The sequence below is a fragment of the Triticum urartu genome, chromosome 2A (genome assembly GCF_056163025.1).
Source record: "Triticum urartu cultivar PI428250 chromosome 2A, HENAU_Tu73, whole genome shotgun sequence".
In the NCBI taxonomy this organism is placed as follows: Eukaryota; Viridiplantae; Streptophyta; class Magnoliopsida; order Poales; family Poaceae; genus Triticum; species Triticum urartu.
Window position 1 is genome coordinate 144,098,369 of NC_141874.1, and position 22,296 is coordinate 144,120,664.

At 46.6% G+C, this 22,296-nt stretch overlaps 1 pseudogene; it reads right to left on the reverse strand.

Moving 5' to 3' along the window:
- Positions 1–595: 595 nt before the first annotated feature.
- LOC147984307 (uncharacterized) lies at positions 596–1,362 on the reverse strand (annotated as a pseudogene).
- Between the last annotated feature and the right edge of the window lie 20,934 nt (positions 1,363–22,296).

Consider the following 22,296-nt stretch of genomic DNA (forward strand, 5'->3'; position numbering starts at 1 on the left):
CGCGCAAGGCAGTTGATCCGGTGGCGGGCATCATTCTCGCCGACTCCTTCACGGCGACCCAGCCGGCTGCTGAGAGTCGGATGCGTGACAGGCGGCGTGGTAGGGTATCTCTCCCCACGAGGTGGAGGAGGAGGAGGGTTGCCCCGCCACTCCACGGCTCGAGGGCGGCCCTCGGCGTCACGCTCGATGGAGATTCGAGTCCGGCTGCGGCTGGCAGCCGGCTCCTTTTCTTTTCTTGCACGGGTGTTGCCCGCGATCGGTGTTCGGGACGTCGCGCCGTGCTCTCGGCGCGAGGGAGGACTCTCGGCGCGGACGCCGGCTTCATGCCGCTCTGTGGCCGCGTCGATAAGTTGCTGGATGCGTCTGGTCATATAAGGGAGCTCATCAGGCCCCAGCCTATTCAACTCGTCTGCGGCCGCCTGGGCGGCGCGCAAGTTCTCGAGAGGTGTGGCATAGACTGGGCGGTCTGCTCCCATCATGTCGGCGATAGCCACACCATGTTTCTTGACGATACTGACGCGGCTCGGCCCGTCGGGAGGCGGCGTGCCAAAGGCGGCATGGTCGACCTCGCGCTGGTGAGCCTCGGTGAGGCGTCTCATGGTGGCGAGCCTCTGGCCCTCCGCAACGAGGGCGAGGTGGCGCACCTCCAATGTCTTGGCGTCCGCGTCGGCTGGGACGGGGACGGACAAGTCGTGCAGCGCCGTCTGCAGAGGGTCGTGGGCGTTTTCGCCTGAGGGGGCGCCGTGGCTGATGACCAGTACCTCGGTGATGGCACTGCCGCTGCTGTCGGCTCGAGGAAGAGGATCGTTGATGACCACCACGTTGGTGGGGAAGGCGTCAAGGGATGCCGTGTCAGAGTCGACAAGCATCGGGTCGGTGGAGCCAACCGACTCCAAGTCCGCAGCAACCTCGCCGGAGACGTGGAGTTGATCGAGGAGGCTGACGAGGTGGCTCTCGGGGCAGTCTGTGCACCGCGTCGGACGCGGGCTCGTCAGAGATGCGAGCCTCGCCAAGAAGATCGACGAGGCAACTCGCCGTGCAGGCGTCAGCGACGTCTTGCAGCGCGTCGGGGCAAGCGCCATCGGGCGTGCCAGGCTGGCTACGCACGTTGGGAAGGAAAAGGGTTCCCGTCCAGAGCAGGTCTCCGGACGACGGTGCACCTGGCCCCATGGTGGGCGCCAAATGTCAGGTGGTTGGTGCGACATATGCCAATGGATGGCTTATCATTGTGGGAGCCAATAAAACATCGCCGGTGCTTGGAAACGGGATAAGGCGAAGACATGCACGCCGGCGAATCTTACCCAGCTTCAGGGTTCTCCGTTGAGATAACACCCCTAATGCTCCTCTGCGGGATCTCCGCATGATCACTAGCTCGAAGGGTAGCTACAGAATGCTCCTTGAGCTGTTCGGTGAAAGGATGAAGGATGGCCAGACTAGCCTGCTCCTCTTCTCCTTGTGGTGTGTAAAATCTATCCAAAGAGCGATCTCCCCTGCATGGGAACCCCGGGGGGTTTATATAGGCCTACCCCCAGGGGTAAAATGGTAATCCGGCTGGGTGTGGCCCCCAGCCGTCTGTGTCTACGCCCGCCGGCTTCTCCGCCGACTGGTGGGGCCCGCCGACCCTTTGGCCGACAGGCCGGCCCCACCGCCCGGGGGTCTTGTCGGGGGCTGGTTACTGTTACCTTGCCCCTAGTGACGATGGCTTTGTCGTGGTAAGCATGGCTATAGTGCCGCCGCGAGGCGGCTCATCACTGTAACCTTACCTTCTCTTGTCTCCTTAATGAAGCTCCTCCTTGGAGGGAGAAAGTTGGCCGGCTATCGGAAGCTGGCCATATCCCTGGCCGGCTGCGGGAAGCCCGACCGCATTTGGGATCTCCCTGACCAAGGGGGCCCGCCACCCATGGGTCGTACTGGCCGCTCGCTATGGGTGACGTCACGATCATCGTGGCAACAGTGCCGCGCCGAACGGGGATGGCCGCCCCGTACGATGCACTGTGGCCAGGCGTGCGCCGGGATTCGGGGGTGGCAGGCTTTTCTGTAGCCACGCCCCATCTTGTCGCCGTTATGTGGGTGCAGACTCTGAGGGCAAGATCTTAGCCGCCCGCTGAGGGGCCGGCTCCTAGGAGTCGGCCTTCTCGTGGTCTTGTTTCTCAAAGATTTCAGGGCTGGGCCGCCTTCGCGCAGCCGGCTTGAGAGGTAGCCGGCTAGGGGAAGGCGGCCCCGTGTCTTGGACGCTTGGTGGCTTGATCAGTCTGTAATTTTTGTGAAGTACCAGGGGAAGCCGGCTAGGCTACCCGTGGTCATTTACTCCGACAGCTATTTAGTTAATTTTTTTGCAGATGTTTAATAGATAAATTCCTCATGACAAACAATTTATTTTAGAATTTTTGGGGGTCCAGATCTTGCGCTAGCTACAGATTACTACAGACTATTCTGTTTTTGACAGATTCTGTTTTTCGTGTGTTGTTTGCTTATTTTGATGAATCTATGGCTAGTAAAATAGTTTATAATCCATAGATAAGTTGTAATATAGTAGGTTTAACACCCATATAAATAAAGAATGAGTTCATTACAGTACCTTGAAGTGTTCTTTTGTTTTCTTTCGCTAACGGAGCTCACGAGCTTTCTACTTTAAGTTTTGTGTTGTGAAGTTTTCAAGTTTTGGGTAAAGATTTGATGGATTATGGAACAAGGAGTGGCAAGAGCCTAAGCTTGGGGATGCCCATGGCACCCCCAAGATAATCTAAGGACACCTAAAAACCAAAGCTTGGGGATGCCCCGGAAGGCATCCCCTCTTTCGTCTACTTCTATCGGTAACTTTACTTGGAGCTATATTTTTATTCACCACATGATTTGTGTTTTGCTTGGAGCGTCTTTTATGATCTGAGTCTTTGCTTATTAGTTTATCAAAATCATCCTTGCTGTACACACCTTTTGAGAGAGCCATACATGATTTGGAATTTGATAGAATACTCTATGTACTTCACTTATATCTTTTGAGCTTTATAGTTTTGCTCTAGTGCTTCACTTATATCTTTTAGAGCACGGTGGTGGATTTGTTTTATAGAAACTATTGATCTCTCATGATTCACTTAGATTATTTTGAGAGTCTTAATAGCATGGTAATTTGCTTAAAATCCTAATATGCTTGGTATGCAAGATTAATAATAAAACTTTCGTATGAGTGTGTTGAATACTAAGAAGAAATTGATGCTTGATAATTGTTTTTAGATATGAGGATGGTGATATTAGAGTCATGCTAGTTTAGTAGTTGTGAATTTGAGAAATTCTTGTGTTAAAGTTTGTGATTCCTGTAGCATACACGTATGGTGAACCGTTATGTGATGAAGTCGGAGCATGATTTATTTATTGATTGTCTTCCTTATGAGTGGCGGTCTGGGACGAGCGATGGTCTTTTCTTACCATCTATCCCCCTAGGAGCATGCACGTAATACTTTGCTTTGATAACTTCTAGATTTTTGGAATAAGTATATGAGTTCTTTACGAATAATGTTGAGTCCATGGATTATACGCACTTTCCTTCCTTCCACCATTGCTAGCCTCTCTAATACCGCACACTTTTTGCCGGTATCATACACCCACCAAATACCTTCCTCAAAACATCCACCATACCTACATATCATGGCATTTCCATAGCCATTCCGAGATATATTGCCATGCAACTTTCCACCGTTCCGTTCATTATGACACGCTCCATCATTGTCATATTGCTAGCATGATCATGTAGTTGACATCGTATTTGTGGCAAAGCCACCGTTCATAATTCTTTCATACATGTCACTCTTGATTCATTGCATATCCCGGTACACCGCCGGAGGCATTCATATAGAGTCATATTTTGTTCTAAGAATCGAGTTGTAATTCATGAGTTGTAAGTAAATAAAAGTGTGATGATCATCATTATTAGAGCATTGTCCCAGTGAGGAAAGGATGATGGAGACTATGATTCCCCCACAAGTCGGGATGAGACTCCGGACGAAAAAAAGAGGCCATGAAAAAAAGAGAAAGGCCCAAATAAAAAAAATGAGATAAAAAGAGAGAAGGGACAATGTTACTATTCTTTACCACACTTGTGATTCAAAGTAGCACCATGATCTTCATGATAGAGAGTCTCTCATTATGTCACTTTCATATACTAGTGGGAATTTTTCATTATAGAACTTGGCTTGTATATTCCAATGATGGGCTTCCTCAAAATGCCCTAGGTCTTTGTGAGCAAGCGAGTTGGATGCACACCCACTTAGTTTCTTTTGAGCTTTCATATACTTATAGCTCTAGTGCATCCGTTGCGTGGAAATCCCTACTCACTCACATTGATATCTATTGATGGGCATCTCCATAGCCCGTTGATACGCCTAGTTGATGTGAGACTATCTTCTCCCTTTTTGTCTTCTCCACAACCACCATTCTATTCCACCTATAGTGCTATATCCATGGCTCACGCTCATGTATTGCGTGAAGATTGAAAAAGTTTTGAAAATGTCAAAAGTATGAAACAATTGCTTGGCTTGTCATCAGGGTTGTGCATGATTTAAATACTTTGTGTGGTGAAGATAGAGCATAGCCAGACTATAAGATTTTGTACGGATAGCTTTCTTTGGCCATGATATTTTGAGAAGACATAATTGCTTTGTTAGTATGCTTGAAGTATTATTATTTTTATATCAATATGAACTTTTGTCTTGAATCTTTCGAATCTGAATATTCATACTACAATTAAGAATATTTACATTGAAATTATGCCAAGTAGCACTGCGCATCAAAAATTCTGTTTTTATCATTTACCTACTCGAGGACGAGCAGGAATTAAGCTTGGGGATGCTTGATACGTCTACAACGTATCTATAATTTTTGATTGCTCCATGCTATATTATCTACTGTTTTAGACATTTTGGGCTTTATTATCCACTTTTATATTATTTTTGGGACTAACCTATTAACCGGAGGCCCAGCCCAGAACTGCTGTTTTTTTGCCTGTTTTAGGGTTTCGAAGAAAAGGAATATCAAACGGAGTCCAAACGGAATGAAACCTTCGGAAACATGATTTTCTCATCAGATAAGATCTAGGAGACTTGGACCCTCCATCAAGAAAGCCACGAGGTGGTCACGAGGGTAGGGGGCGCACCCCCTAGGGCGCGCCCCCCTGCCTCGTGGGCCCCTCGAAGCTCCACCGACGTACTTCTTCCTCCTATATATATATCCACGTACCCCCAAACGATCGGGGATGGAGCCAAAAACCTAATTCCACCGCCGCAACTTTCTGTATCCACGAGATCCCATCTTGGGGCCTGTTCCGGAGCTCCACCGGAGGAGGCATTGATCACGGAGGGCTTCTACATCATCATCCAAGTCTGATGAAGTGTGAGTAGTTTACTTCAGACCTATGGGTCCATAGCTAGTAGCTAGATGGCTTCTTCTCTCTTTTTGGATCTCAATATAATGTTCTCCCCCTCTCTCGTGGAGATCTATTCGATGTAATCTTCTTTTTGCGGTGTGTTTGTTGAGACCGATGAAAAAAATGAGAGAAAAAGAGAGAAGGGACAATGTTACTATCCTTTTACCACACTTGTGCTTCAATGTAGCACCATGATCTTCATGATAGAGAGCCTCTCATTATGTCACTTTCATATACTAGTGGGAATTTTTCATTATAGAACTTGGCTTGTATATTCCAATGATGGGCTTCCTCAAAATGCCCCAGGTCTTCGTGAGCAAGCGAGTTGGATGCACACCCACTTAGTTTCTTTTGAGCTTTCATATACTTATAGCTCTAGTGCATCCGTTGCATGGCAATCCCTACTCACTCACATTGATATCTATTGATGGGCATCTCCATAGCCCGTTGATACGCCTAGTTGATGTGAGACTATCTTCTCCCTTTTTGTCTTCTCCACAACCACCATTCTATTCCACCTATAGTGCTATATCCATGGCTCACGCTCATGTATTGCCTGAAGATCGAAAAAGTTTTAAAAATGTCAAAAGTATGAAACAATTGCTTGGCTTGTCATCGGGGTTGTGCATGATTTAAATACTTTGTGTGGTGAAGATAGAGCATAGCCAGACTATATGATTTTGTAGGGATAGCTTTCTTTGGCCATGATATTTTGAGAAGACATAATTGCTTTGTTAGTATGCTTGAAGTATTATTATTTTTATATCAATATGAACTTTTGTCTTGAATCTTTCGAATCTGAATATTCATACCATAATTAAGAAGATTTACATTGAAATTATGCCAAGTAGCACCGCGCATCAAAAATTCTGTTTTTATCATTTACCTACTCGAGGACGAGCAGGAATTAAGCTTGGGGATGCTTGATACGTCTCCAACGTATATATAATTTTTGATTGCTCCATGCTATATTATCTACTGTTTTAGACATTATTGGGCTTTATTATCCACTTTTATATTATTTTTGGGACTAACCTATTAACCGGAGGCCCAGCCCAGAATTGTTTTTTTTTCCTGTTTTAGGGTTTCGAAGAAAAGGAATATCAAACGGAGTCCAAACGGAATGAAACCTTCGGAAACGTGATTTTCTCATCAGATAAGATCCAGGAGACTTGGACCCTCCGTCAAGAAAGCCACGAGGTGGTCATGAGGGTAGGGGGCGCCCCCCCAGGGCGCGCCCCTGCCTCGTGGGCCCCTCGAAGATCCACCGACGTACTTCTTCCTCCTATATATATCCACGTACCCCAAATGATCGGGGACGGAGCCAAAAAGCTAATTCCACTGCCTCAACTTTCTGTATCCATGAGATCCCATCTTGGGGCCTGTTCCGGAGCTCCGTCGGAGGAGGCATCGATCACGGAGGGCTTCTACATCATCATCCAAGCCCCTCCGATGAAGTGTGAGTAGTTTACTTCAGACCTACGGGTCCATAGCTAGTAGCTAGATGGCTTCTTCTCTCTTTTTGGATCTCAATACAATGTTCTCCCCCTCTCTCGTGGAGATCTATTTGATGTAATCTTCTTTTTGCAGTGTGTTTGTTGAGACCGATGAATTGTGGGTTTATGATCAAGTCTATCTATGAATAATTTTTGAATCTTCTCTGAATTCTTTTATGTATGATTGGTTATCTTTGCAAGTCTCTTTGAATTATCAATTTGGTTTGGCCTACTAGATTGGTTGTTCTTGACATGGGAGAAGTGCTTAGCTTTGGGTTTGACCTTGCAGTGTCCTTTCCCAGTGACAGAAGGGGCAGCAAGGCATGTATTGTATCGTTGCCATCGAGGATAACAAGATGGTTTTTTTATCATATTGCATGAAACTATCCCTCTACATCATGTCATCTTGCTTAAGGCGTTACTCTGTTTTTAACTTAATACTCTAGATGCATGCTGGATAGCGGTCGATGAGTGGAGTAATAGTAGTAGATGCAGAATCATTTCGGTCTACTTGTCTCGGATGTGATGCCTATATACATGATCATACCTAGATATTCTCATAACTATGCTAAATTCTGTCAATTGCTCAACAGTAATTTGTTCACCCACCGTAGAATACTTATGCTCTTGAGATAAGCCACTAGAGAAACCTATGGCCCCCGGGTCTCTTTCTCATCATATCAATCTCCATCACTTTATTATTGCTTTGCTATTACTTTGCTTTTACTTTATTTACTTTGCATCTATATACCAAAGATACCAAAAAAATATTATTTATCATCTCTATCAGATCTCACTTTCATAAGTGACCATGAAGGGATTGACAAACCCTAAGCGCATTGGTTGCGTTGAGCTATTGTTTTTGTGTAGGTACGAGGGACTTGAGCGTAGCTTCCTACTGGATTGATACCTTGGTTCTCAAAAACTGAGGGAAATACTTACGCTACTTTGCTGCATCATCCCTTCCTCTTCGGGGAAATCCAATGCAGTGCTCAAGAGGTAGCAGTATAATACTCCGACCATTTCATGGACAAGCCTTTGCCGGCCACACGGCCAGCTGACATCGGCTTACTGAGCGTATCCTTGGTTTTCATTACGTTCAACGCCCTATTTAAAGGGGTGTCGAAAGGGGAGCTCTGAGACGACCCCGCGCTACTGCTTTCAGTGTCCTGCGGAAGGAACGTGAACCATTTAGAAAATTGACTTCATTAATTAGAATGCAACCATATGGAGCTAATTACGCGGGGGTGTATTCCTTACCAGAACACGCTCAAGCGCCTTGGTCTTAGGATCCGTGGTAAGCTCCTTGGTTACCGGGTCCACCTTGTATTGGGCCCTGACATAGTTCCTGGTCTGCTTGTCACGTATTTCTCGAAGGGGGGCGGTAGGCCTTGCTCGGCACGCTCCGCGTCCTCCTTGTCCCATATAGGTTCCGCCACTCTGTAACCGACGGGACCGAGTTTGTGGACCCCTAAGTTCAAGTCCCGCATCTCTTTCCCCCACTGACTTGATTCCACGGTTGCGTCGCTCTCGCACTTGATCTTGAACTCCAGGTAGTCATCTTCGTTGATCGAAGGATGTTTCTCTTTGATCTTCTCATAACTATCACCTTTTTGAATCATTCTCTTCACCGAGGCTCTCCAAGTAGCCAGGGTCGTGCTCATCTTCGTGAGGGCAGCACTGTTCACTTTATTCCCTGCGAGGCTTGTGTTTGCAAAGTCACCGGGGAACTTGTATCGTTCGTGCAGCTTCGTGAAGAGGAGGTTGCGCAAATTCCCTCGGTCACGATGCCTTAGGTTCTCGGTGTTGATCGAGACGGTGCTCCGGAGAATGCACCCGAGCTGTCCCACGTACCCCTTGACTATTTCTGGGGGCGCCGTTGGATTCCCCTTAGAGGACACTTCAGTAAATTCCTCCTTGACGGTGCCGAGCACGTTCGGGCGCCGGTCCTTCCATTGCCTCTTCGGTTGGCTGCCATCTGTGCATGCGCTGCCATCATCAGTGGTGGCATCCTCGGCGGCACCATCAGTGGTGTCATCCCCGACGCCTCTAGGGGTTGTGTAGTCAGGATCGGTGTCTTCCGCGGCGTCCTCATAGCGGTGAGGTTCTTCCTCCATCTCTTGGGACAGCTCCCAGAATGCCTTGCCCGAACCGCCGACCTCATCGTTGTGGGCCAGGTTTCGCTCTAAATAGGAAAAAAGTTCGGTCAAAAAGTTGGTTATTGTCAAGGAACAAGATCTCATCATTTAGGGTTTGTGAGGAATTATCATGGTCTCATCATTTAGGGTTTTTCGACACTGAGGCATACTAAAAGCTAAGCTTTTATCATTTAGGGTTTGTCGACGCCGAGGCACCCTAAAAGCCTAAGCTTTCATCATTTAGGTTTTTATCGACACCGAGGCACCCTAAAAGCCAAGGTTTTATCATTTAGGGTTTGTCGACGTTGAGGCACCCTAAATGCTAAGTTAAGTTTTCATCATTTAGGGTTTATCGATGCCGAGGCACCCTAGGTTGACTGATATATATGGGTATCTTCTAATAATATACCATATCAAGAAAAAGGAAGGAGAATTCTAAGTTGGGCCTAATCACTTGGCTCTATTGCCACCTATGGCAGTTGCTTTTTTGTCTGTCCACACATGAATTCAGCATATGTGTATAATGCAGCAAGAATAAAGAGGCAGTTGATCCTACTTAATTAAGTACTAAGATACCCCGGCCCATGCATTAGTCGCAAGTACCCCATATGTCCTATTTTTAGCAAAGTCATGCTAAAATTCATGGAAAATTTCAGCATGACCTTTGCTGAAAATAGGACATATGGAGTACCCAAATTTGCTGGAACGGAAGTTAATCGACATTCCGGAAAACTCAAGGGCCTCTCGGGGTACAGCAGCAGCATCACAAGTTGACAAAATTCCCAAGTAATACAGCAGCAACATCACAAGTAGTACCAATGAACATATAGTCCAGCAAGTTGAAAAAGCTGAAGTTCTCAGCATGAAGAATCACATCATTATTTTTTGTTGCATCTAATAATTTTTTAGAAAATGAATATGAATATGAAACAGTAATACTTTTTTAATAAAAACAGTAATAATTTTTTTAAAAAATATCATCAAATTTGTTTTTTTGGATTTTTAGTTGCATTCATTTGTGAATTGGTAAAACATTTATGAATATGAAAAAATATCATCAAATTTGAAAAAATATTAATGAATTCAAAAATTTACCATGAAATTTTAAAATATTCATGAGTTCAAAAAATATTAACAAATTCAATACTTTTTGTGAGTTAGAAATTCAATACCATAATAAACATAAATAAATATTCATGAGGACTAGAACAGAAGAAATATCATTTCAAAATGTCGAAATACAATCGAGAAATGAAGACTACGATTTAAATACAATCGATCTTAGCTAGCTATCTTTTCACAATGTTCTTGCCCTTCTTTTTCCCAAATGGAGTTCTTCTCTTGAACAGACGTCCTTTAGGTAGGTTGGTCCTGCTTCTTCTTGTGGTGCATGGCACTTCATCGTCGTCGTCATGTTCCATCTTCGGGTCGCCGTACTTGTCGAAGTCTTGCTCATTGGCGACTCCATCCATTCCGATGATCTTCCTTTTGCCTCTCCTCACGACAACACGACTGGGCTTTGACGGGTCGGTAATGAAGAAGCATTGGTCCACTTGGGAAGCCAATACCCATGGCTCATTTTTTGCGGTGACGTTTGCGCCCGCGGTATTGGATTTGGTTTCAGGTATAATCATGGTGGTAAAATACCGGTCTTCTTTTAGGACGCTCTTGGCCCATCTGACACGGAACATCGGGACCTTCTCTCCAGCGTAGCTCAGCTTCCAGATCTCCTCGATCCTTCCGTAGTATCTGTCCTTGTCGTTACTGGTGTAGGATTCCATCATTACCCAGGAGTTCTGATAACCATCGCTCTTCATGTCCTTGTCCTCGGTGTAGAATGTGTAGCCATTGATATCGTACGCCTCATAGGTCATCAGGTTGTGCTCGGCGCCCTGTGACAAGGCAAATATGAGTTTTTCTTCCGCGGAAGAATCCTCATGTAAAGGGTACGACAGAAGCTTCTCCTTGAACCAACGCGTGAAACATAAGTTGTGCTCTTTGATTATATATCCGTTCGTCCTCTGTTGGCCTCGGTTATTATACGTCTTCTCAATAAAGGTTTTGTGCTCTACCACCCAAGGATCGACCACGTCTATGTGTTGTAGCGCGACTAGGTTTGCTCTTTCAAAGTCGGCGAGTCGACCCTCGAAGTCGACATGCATTTCGCGGCGACCATCGTGGTGACCCCATCCAGCGAGCCTGCCGAGGTGCCTGTTGACGGGCAGACCAACGGGGTTCTCGATGCCTAGATAATTCGTGCAGTAGGAGATGCACTCTTCGGTCAGAAAGCCCCTGGCTATGCTTCCCTCTGGACGTGACATGTTGCGAACATATCCTTTGATGACACCATTCATCCTTTCGAACGACATCATGCTTTGCAGGAACGTCGGCCCCAGTTGGATGATATCCTCCATGATATGGACCAGCAGATGCACCATAACATCAAAGAATGCGGGCGGGAAGTACATCTCAAGCTCGCATAGTATCACCACGATCTCTTCCTATAGCCTTCTGAGTTGCCTCACGCCAACCGACTTCCGAGAGATGGCGTTGAAAAATTTGCATAGGCCAAATAGCGTTTCACGGACGTGCGCGTCCATGATCCCACGGAATGCAACTGGAAGTATCTGCGTCATCAACACATGACAGTCGTGAGACTTCATCCCGCTGAACTTCTGCTTCGTTGAGTCTAGGTATCTGCTTATCTTCCTTGCGTAACCGTAAGGAAGTTTTACTCCAACGAGGCAGGTGAAAAACTGCTCGATCTCTTCCTGACTTAGAGTGAAGCACGGGGGAGGGTAGTCATTTCCGGTCTTCTTGGCCTTTTTGCCTTTGCGATGACTTTCCGTGTCCTGCTTCGCCTCATCATCATCATCATTAGCGTGAAGCTCCTCCCTGATGCCCATTGATTTCAAGTCTGCCATTACTTTCGGCCCATCTTTGGTCCTCTCTAGCATGTTGAGCAGGGTACCAAGAAAACTCTCGCACACGTTCTTCGTCATATGCATGACATCAAGGCTGTGAGGCACACGGTGGATATTCCAGTACGGCAATTCCCAGAAAACAGACCTCGTTTTCCATACCTTCAACAGCGGCTCTAGCGCCTTTCGCTTCTTTCCGGCTCTGGCACCTTTTGCTTCTTTCCTGGCAGTGGGCAATCTTTCCAATTTTTCAACAGCTCGTCTATTTCCTTGCCGGTCCTCGTACGCGGGCGTCTTCGGGGTTCAGTTTCACCATCGAACAGATCCTTGCATTTTCTCCATGGGTCATCGTCGCGAAGCCACCTTCGATGTCCCATGAACACGGTTTTCGAAGATCCGGGATCTCTATCTAGCTGGCGATACGTTGTGTCATCCATGCACCTGACGCATCTAGAAAATCCGTGGACCACCTGCCTCGCGAGATATCCGTAACCGAGATAGTCGTGCACCGTCGTGAGCAGTGCGACTCTCATAGGAAAATATTCTTTCTCTACAGCGTCCCACGTATTGGCTGGCGTTTTCCACGGCGTGTCTAGCTCCTCTTTCAGTATCCCCAGATATAGATTGATGTTGTTCCCTGGTTGTTTCAGCCCTTCAATTAGCATACTCATGTGAATGTACTTCCTCTTCATGCACAACCAGGGGAAGGTTGTACATCCACACAAACACAGGTCAGCTACTATGTGTGCTTCTCTGGCTGCCAAACAGATTGACTCCATCGGTGCTCGCGCCCAGCACGATGTTCCTTGGATCGGCCCCAAATTCTGGGTGTTTGAAGTTCAACGCTTGCCACTGGCTCGCATCCTTAGGGTGACTCAGCATCTTTTCTTTTTATTTATCTCCGGATCATTTCCGTCATCTTCTCGCTTCTACTCCTCCCTATCCGCGTGCCAACGCAGGAGCTTTGCTAGCTTAGGGTCCGCGAAATACCGCTGCAGACGAGGAGTGATCGGAAAGCACCACTTTTTGAGGAGCTTTCTTCCTCTTCTTGTATCGAGTGATGCCGCACACCGGACATATGATAGACTCCGCATGCTCGTCCCGATAAATGATGCAATTGTTCATGCACACATGGTATTTCACGTGCGGTAAATCGATAGGACACACGATTTTCTTCGCCTCCTCAAAACTGGTCGGGCACTTGTTCCCCTTGGGAAGACGTTCGTGCCAGAATGACATGTTCTCGTCGAAGCATGCGTCGGTCATTTTGTGTTTTATCTCCATCTCCAAAGCCATGAGCGTTACTTTGAGGCGGGTATCCTCGGCCCTGGATCCTTCATACAATGGAGTAACCGCGTCTATCTCCAGTTGATCCAGCTTGGCTTTCTCTCGGGCGGCAGCTCTTGCGTTATCCGTCTGCTTGAGAAGCAGCTCTTGAATATTAGGGTCCTGCACCCAGCCCATCGATGGTCCACCGGCGTCTGCTCCGGCATCTTCATCTTCATGATCATGCCCTTCGTCTTGATCTTCCTCATCATCATGTCCGGCATCTTCTACATGATGACTGTGTACAGCATCACCGTCGTGATCATGTCCTGGAGATTCTTCGTCTTCTCGCCCGCCCTCGCCGCGGTGACTGTCTTGCTACCCTTCCTTATTTCTTGCCCGGCCCCCATGGACGACTTCATAGTCATCTTCATCACCTTGCCACCGATAGCCATCCATGAAACCACGCAAGAGCAGGTGGTCCCGCACCTGTCCGGAATCCGGGTCCGCAATAAGGCTCTTCAGCTTGCATCTTCGACATGGACATCTTATCTCTGTCTTGTTCTTTTGAAGCATCTCGGCCTTCACGGAGTTCAAAAACCTATTCACGATGTCTTCGGTCATCGTGCGGACCATGGTCGCCTGCGGGGTAGAGCAAAACGATATTTTAGAACCAAGAAAAAATTTGGCATGACTTTGCCTAAAAATAGGACCAAAAAAATGCATAGTGCCAAATTCTCGCCGAAACGGAAATGAATCAACATTCCGGCAAAATATTGGCAACTATCGCATTTCAAATACCGGTACCAGCAAACACAAACATATATGCAACACCACAAACATACGTAGATCTAGCTAGGCCATAAAAAGTGCATGTGCACGTTGTTGGAGGGAGAAAAAAGTAGATCTACAACATAAAGAAAGCTTTCCCCTTACTTACCTATCAAAAAAAGGTAATTTAACCACTTAATTTGGGTGAATTTATGGTGCAAACGATGTGAGGAGGAGGAGGCAGCCAAGACAAGCTTGGAGGAGGGGGTGGATAGAATGAAGTGAGGAAAGTGAGTGTGGTAGGTGGCTGTCCAAAATATCTAGCTGGTCTCAAGTTACTAATGGCGCACCACCTAAAAATGCGCCATTAGTAACCCTGATTACTAATGGCGCACCAGTTAGAGGTGCGCCATTTCTAGTTTTGCAATATATATATATATAATTGTTAGTAGTGGCGCACCGAGGTTGTGGTGCGCCATTACTAGTTTTGAAAAAAAAGTAAAAAAATTTGTTAGTAGTGATGCACAGAGCGTGTGGTGCGTCGTTACTAGTTAAAACTAGTAATGGCGCACTGTGCCCTGGTGCGCCATTAATAGTTTTGGAAAAAAATTGCTAGTAATGGCGCACCGTGTGTCTGGTGCGCCATTAGTAATGAGGACACTAATGGCGCAGTGGCGCACCACGTACATGGTGCGTCATTAATGTCCATATTATCTATAGTCCTTTTCCTAGTAGTGAGCGTGGGGCGCTTGCGTAGAATTCCTTGGTCCGCCTGACTTCGGCGCGTCCTTTTGCCCGGCTGAGTTTTAACCGATTACTACCTAAAATACCCCTACCGTCTTAATATACTACGCAAACTGTGTTGTAGTATTGGTCAATCTGGGGCGTTCGTTCACTTAAATGGATGGCTAATATATCTTGGATGTACTGTAAAAGCTTTTAGAGGCTAAGCCATGAAAACTGTTTTCAGTTGTCTTCTCTTTGCTTGTGGTCATATATGTACCAGTTACTCGTGTTGTGTCTTTCGTGTGGTCGTTTAGTCTAGATTTTCGACGAGTCATTTGTGTGCGTATTGCATCTATTTAGATGGAACGCACGTGTACAAAACAGATGGATGTTTATTGTAACACCCTCGATGCGACTATAGCTCCCACGTGTCGAGGCACGACTTAGAGACATAATCGCATTGAAGGCATATGTCGCAAGTTAGGAAATCTTCACAACATCCCATGTAATATAAATAATAAAGGGGAGATAACATAGTTGGCTTACGCTCGCCACGTCAATCAAGTACATAAATAACATTAGATCATCCAAACACTCATGGCCCGACTACGGCGCCAGAATAAAAGAGAACCCAACATGCGACACGATCCCAATCACCCCCAACTGGGCACCACTACGGATCATCGGGAAAGGAAACATAGTAACGCTGAGAGTCTTCGTCGAACTCCCACTTGAGCTCATACGCGTCTCCTGGAGCGGAATCATCAGGCCCTGCATCTGGTGTAATAGTAATCTGTGAGCCACAGGGACTCAGCAATCTCGCACCCTCGCGATCAAGACTATTTAAGCTTATGGTAAGGCAAGGTAAAAATATGAGTGGAGCTGCAGCAAGCGACTAGCAAGTATGGTGGCTAACTTATTCGCAAAAGAGAGCGAGAAGAGGAGGCAAAGCACAAGAGAGAAACTAGAGGGCAACCTGCGCAAACATTACTCCAACACCGTGTCCACTTCCCGAACTCTGCCGAGAAGAGGCCATCACGGTAACACACTCGGTTGATTCATTTTAATTAATTAAGGTTCAAGTTATCTACAACCGGACATTAACAAATTCCCATCTGCCCATAACCGCGGGCACGACTTTCGAAAGTTCAATCCCTGCAGGGGAGTCCCAACTTAGCCCATGACAAGCTCTCACGGTCAACGAAGGAATAGACCTCCTCCCAAGACGTTCCGATCAGACTCGGTATCTCGGTAATTCAAGACACTTCGACAGGTTAAAACAAGACCAGCAACACCGCCCGAATGTGCCGACAAATCCCGATAGAAGCTGCACATATCTCTTTCTCAGGGCACACTCAGATGAGACTAGCTACGAGTAAAACCAACCCTCAAGTTTCCCCGAGGTGGCCCCGCAGGCAGCTCAGTTCGGACCAACACTCAGAGGAGCACTGGCCCCGGGGGGGGGGGTTAAATAAGATGACCCTCGGGCTCCGGAAACCCTTGGGAAAAGAGGCTAGGTGGCAAATGGTAAAACCAAGGTTGGGCATTGCTGGAAAAGCTTTAATCAAGGCGAACTATCAAGGGGTTCCCATTATAACCCAACCGCGTAAGGAACGCAAAATCCGGGAACATAACACCGATATGACAGAAACTAGGGCGGCAAGAGTGGAACAAAACACTAGGCGAGAGGCCGAGCCTTCCACCATTTACCAAGTATATAGATGCATTAAGATAACAAGATAATATAATGATATCCCAACAAGTAAATAAATGTTCCAACGAGGAACGGCCTCCAATCTTCACCTGCAACTAGCAACGCTATAAGAGGGGCTGAGCAAAGCGGTAACATAGCCAATCAACGGTTTGCTAGGACAATGGTGGGTTAGAGGTTTGACATGGCAATTTGGGAGGCTTGCAAGCAAATGGTAGGCATCGTAGCATTGGCATAGCAAAAGAGCGAGCAAACTAGCATAGCAAAGATAGTAGTGATTTCGAGGGTATGATCATCTTGCCTGCACAGTTGTCAGAGTTGACTGGATCCTCGAAAGAAAACTCAACGGGCTCCTCGTTAGCGAACTCGTATCCCGGCTCTACCCAAACAAGACAAACAAGCAACAAGGATACAATCAACCACGTGCAAACTCAAACAACACGATGCAAAGATGATATGCTATGCGGGATGCGATGCGGGATGCAAAATGCAAGATATGACAGGAAATGCGTGAACCTGGCCTCAACTTGGAAAACCAAGTGTGCCACTGGAAAGATGAGATGAGATCTCTTTAAAACGATATAAAGAACGCCGGAATCGGAGTTACGGTTTGGAAATGGCAAGCGATTCAAAAATGACACCGGTCTACGATTTACAGCAAGTAGGCATCTAAATGCAACGAAATGAACATGCTACAGCACTGAAACATGACAACAAAATACATGGAAGGGATGCACACAAGATGCTTAAAAAAAGTCTAGTACTGAGCTACGGCCAATTCATCCATTAACAGGTTCAAACAAGCATGGCAAAAATGCATATGACAAACATATCTCAGACTTAGTGAAATCAACACTTGTCTGGAATTTCAGATCAGGTAGCCGTCTTCGGAGCAACAAAACTACATGCTATAGTACCTGAACATGGCAAAGTAAAGCATGGAATGGAGCTACTCAAAGAGCTTAACAAAAGTCCCTTAGTGACCTTGAGCCAAAAGGGATTAGAAAATACAATTGCAAGCATGTGAACATAGCAAAAACATAAACAGTTTTCAGACTTAGTGAAAACTGACACATGCCGAAATATAACTCAAGTAGGCATGTTTACGAGCTCGATGCACTCACTACGGTGCAAGTCATGGAAAGACAAGCATACATCCATCGAGAAGGCACAAAATGCAAGCTAGACATGGCAAGAACAATGGCATATCATGCACAGATCAACTACAACATCACCGGCAAAATTGCAAACAAGTTGACAATCTGCCCAGATTCACAAAGTAGCAAAAGTAGAGCTCGATTGACTCAAGCTAGGTTGCTCCATAATTGCAAACAAAGACATGGATGGATAGAGCACTACAAGATTAACAAAACTCCCTTATTGATCATCCTCAAAAGAGGCACGGATCACTAGGAAACAACACGAACAAATGGCATCATGAGATAAACAGATCAAGGACTTAGTGGAATTACTAAGTCACTGAAAACAGAATTAGCAAGTGCACCACTTTGCAAGCTTGCACAAGTCACCACACACATCACAAAAATACATGGGTTGCACCTCTGGAAAGATGACAAAACCCTTAACAAAACACATGTAGAGCATCAGGGCATATCATGCACACATTAATCATGGCAAAAATGACAAAAATGCTAAACGGAGTAGCAGATCTGACAATTAACTCAAGTAGCCCTCTTCTAACAGCATTTCGGGCATCAATATGAGCTCAAATGAAAATGATGCAATGGAATGAAATGATGTACTCTCTGAGATGAACATTTTGATATGCTATATGCCCAAAATGGAGCTACGAATGCAAAGTTACGGCACGATGAACATGGGCATAAGGATTAGGGTTTGGGGGTAAAAAGGTCAACCGAGGAGGTAAAAAGGGCACCGGGCCGGGAGGGCCGCAGACGGGTCCGGCGGGCCCGCGTGGGCGACGCGGAGAGCGGCCGCTCCGGGTGGCGACGTGGCGGTGGGGGATTGGCCCCGGGGCGGCGGAGGCTGACGTGGCGTGGTCTGATAGGCCGGGATGACGCGTCCGGCGGACACGTCCGGCGCAGGCGGACTTGTCCGGTGGCGCGAGGTGGAAGGAGACTAGGGTTAGGGGAAAATGATCCGAGATTTTCGGGGAGGAGCCTATATATAGGCATAGAGGGAGCTAGGAGAGTCCAAATGAGGTGCGGTTTTCGCCCACGCGATCGTGATCGAACGCTCTAGATGATGGAGCAGAGTTTGGTGGGTTTTGGGCCAAATTGGATGGGTGTTGGGCTGCAACACACACGAGGCCTTTTCAGTCCCTCGGTTAACCGTTGGAGTATCAAACGAAGTCCAAATGATACGAAACTTGACAGGCGGTCTACCGGTAACAAACCAAGGCCGCTTGGCAAGTCTCGGTCCAATCCGGAAATGTTTAATCCCCACACACGAAAGAAAGCTAGAAATGACCACCGGAGGAGAACGAAGCGCCGGAATGCAAAACGGACAACAGGGAAAATGCTCAAATGCATGAGATGAACACGTATGAAAATGCAATGCACATGATGACATGATATGAGATGCATGACAACGACAACTACACACGGAGACAAAGAACCCGAACCCAAGAAATAAAATAACTTAACGCCGGAAACGGCAAGAGTTGGAGTACAAATTGGGAAAGTTACATCCGGGGTGTTACAACACTCCACCACTACGAAAGGATCTCGTCCCGAGATCTAGGACTGAAAGAACGCCGGGTACTCAGAACAGAGGTGATCCTCGCGGTCCCAGGTAGCTTCACGGTCAGAATGGTGTGACCACTTGACTTTGAGAAATTTGATTGACTTGTTGCGAGTCTTGCGTTCAGTCTCTTCAAGGATAGCAACGGGGTGCTCACGGTAAGAGAGATCTTCTTGGAGCTCAATGTCCTCGAAGTTGACGGTGCGGTCAGGAGTCTTGAAGCACTTTCGAAGCTGAGAGACATGGAACACGTCATGAACATTTGCAAAGTTTGAAGGAAGCTCGAGTTGATAGGCGAGGTCGCCTCTCTTGCTGACAATCTTGAAAGGTCCCACGTATCTAGGGGCAAGCTTCCCTTTGATACCGAAGCAACGAGTACCTTTCATAGGAGAGACACGGAGGTAAACATGATCTCCGATCTCGAAAGCCAAATCACGGTGCTTACTATCATAGTAGCTCTTCTGACGGGATTGGGCTGCTTTGAAGTTATCTCGAATGACTTTGCACATATCTTCTGCCTCTGTGATTAAGTCATTACCCAAAAGCTGACGTTCACCGGTTTCAGACCAGTTTAGAGGGGTACGGCACTTCCTGCCATACAGAATTTCAAAAGGGGCCTTGCCCGAACTTGCTTGAAAACTGTTGTCGTAGGAGAATTCAGCATAAGGAAGACAATCCTCCCACTTCATGCCGAAAGAGATCACACAAGCCCTGAGCATATCTTCAAGAATCTGGTTGATACGCTCGATTTGACCGCTAGTTTGAGGATGGAAAGCTGTGCTGAAGCGGATGTTGGTGCCCATGGCCTTCTGAAAAGAATCCCAAAACTTCGAGGTAAAGATGCTGCCACGGTCTGAAGAGATCACTTGAGGAATACCGTGCAGAGAGACAATACGAGAGGTATAGAGTTCCGCCAATTGAGCTGCAGTGATCGACTCTTTGATAGGCAGAAAGTGAGCCACTTTGGTGAGTTTGTCGATGACAACGAATATAGCATCATTGCCACGCTTGGACTTTGGAAACCCAGTCACGAAGTCCATCTCAATGTGGTCAAACTTCCATTCTGGAATGGCAAGAGGTTGGAGGAGACCTGCTGGCCTTTGGTGTTCTGCATTCACTCTTCTGCAGACATCACATTCATTCACGAATTGAGCAATCTCGCGCTTCATTCGAGTCCACCAATAAGCCTGCTTGAGATCCTGATACATCTTCGTACTCCCAGGGTGGATGGAGAGGAGAGAATTGTGAGCCTCGTTCATGATCACTTTACGGAGGTCACCTTTGGGTACAAAAATACGATCCTCGAAGAAGAGAGTGTCCTTGTCATCAAGGCGGTAGCACTTGTACTTGGACTGACTCTTGGCAATCCCAATCTTCACCTTTTTCACCATAGCATCAAGAAGCTGGGCTTGGCGAATCTGGTCTTCCAAGGTAGGAGAGACTAAAAGGTTGGCGAGGAAACCTTGAGGAACAACTTGCAGATTAAGTTTGCAGAAAGCTTCACAAAGCTCGGGTTGATAAGGCTTGAGAATCAGACTGTTGCAGTAAGCTTTCCTGCTCAATGCGTCAGCAATCACATTGGCCTTTCCTGGAGTATACTCGATACTCGGATTATACTCTTGAATCATTTCGACCCATCGAGTTTGCCTGAGGTTGAGATTAGGCTGAGTGAAGATGTACTTGAGACTCTTGTGATCAGTGAAAATGTCCACTTTTCTTCCCAATAGAAGATGTCTCCAAGTCAAAAGAGCATGCACAACTGCCGCCAACTCGAGATCATGAGTGGGGTAGTTCTTCTCATTAGGCTTCAACTGGCGAGATGTATAAGCAACAACTTTCTTCTCTTGCATCAAAACTGCGCCAAGACCTTGGAGAGAGGCATCACAAAAGACCTCGTACGGCTTGGATTCATCAGGCGGAGTCAGAACTGGAGCAGTGATCAATTTCTCTTTCAAAGTGTTGAAAGCAATATCACACTCCAGAGACCAAACATACTTGACGTGCTTCTGAAGAAGATTAGAGAGAGGCTTCGCGATCTTAGAAAAGTTTTCAACGAATCTTCGGCAATAGCTTGCAAGACCGAGGAAGCTACGGAGTTGCTTCACGTTCTGAGGAGGTTCCCAATTCACAATTGCAGACACCTTCTCAGGATTCACGGCAATGCCCTTGGCAGAGATGATATGACCAAGATAAAGAACCTCATCAAGCCAAAATTCACACTTGGAGAACTTGGCGTAGAACTGATGTTCCCTGAGCTTATCAAGAACCAAAAGCAAATGCTTGGCATGATCTTCCTTGTTCTTGGAGAAAACCAGAATGTCGTCGAGATAGACCAAAACGAAGTCATTGGTGTAGGCGTTGAAGATGAAGTTCATCATGCGAGAGAACGTCGGAGGAGCGTTGACGAGGCCAAAAGACATGACAGTGTATTCATATGAAACCAAAGCTTGTCCTGAAAGCCGTCTTGGGAATATCTTGCTCACGAATGCGAATCTGGTGATAACCCATGCGGAGATCAAGCTTGGAGAATACTTGGGCACCTTTGAGTTGTTCGAACAGCTCATTGATGTTGGGAAGTGGGTATTTGTTCTTGATGGTCTTCTTGTTCACTGGACGGTAATCAACACAAAGTCGGTCCGTTACATCCTTCTTCTTCACAAAAAGAACACCACAACCCCACGGAGAAGAACTAGGCCGGATGAGACCCATTCTCTCTTGGATATCGAGTTGCTTCTTCAGCTCCTTCAACTCTTCAGGTCCGAGCTTGTAAGGACGTTTGCACACAGGTTCCGTGCCAGGCTCAAGATCAATAACAAATTCAACTGGCCGGTGCGGAGGCATTCCTGGAAGCTCTTCTGGAAAGACGTCTTGATATTCGCAAATGACTGGAATTTGCGAGATGGCATCCAATTCACCCTTCTCATTGAGAGAAAACAGACGGATGGTATTATCCCGAGCGGCAAAGACAATTACATCCTCAGATGAATGAGTCAATTGAATCTGCCTGGCTGCACAATCAAGCTGAGCCTTGTGCTTAGAAAGCCAATCCATCCCGAGAATAAGATCAATATCCGAGTTACCAAGAACCATTGGAGAAGCCAGAAACTTGAAATCACCCATGAAGATA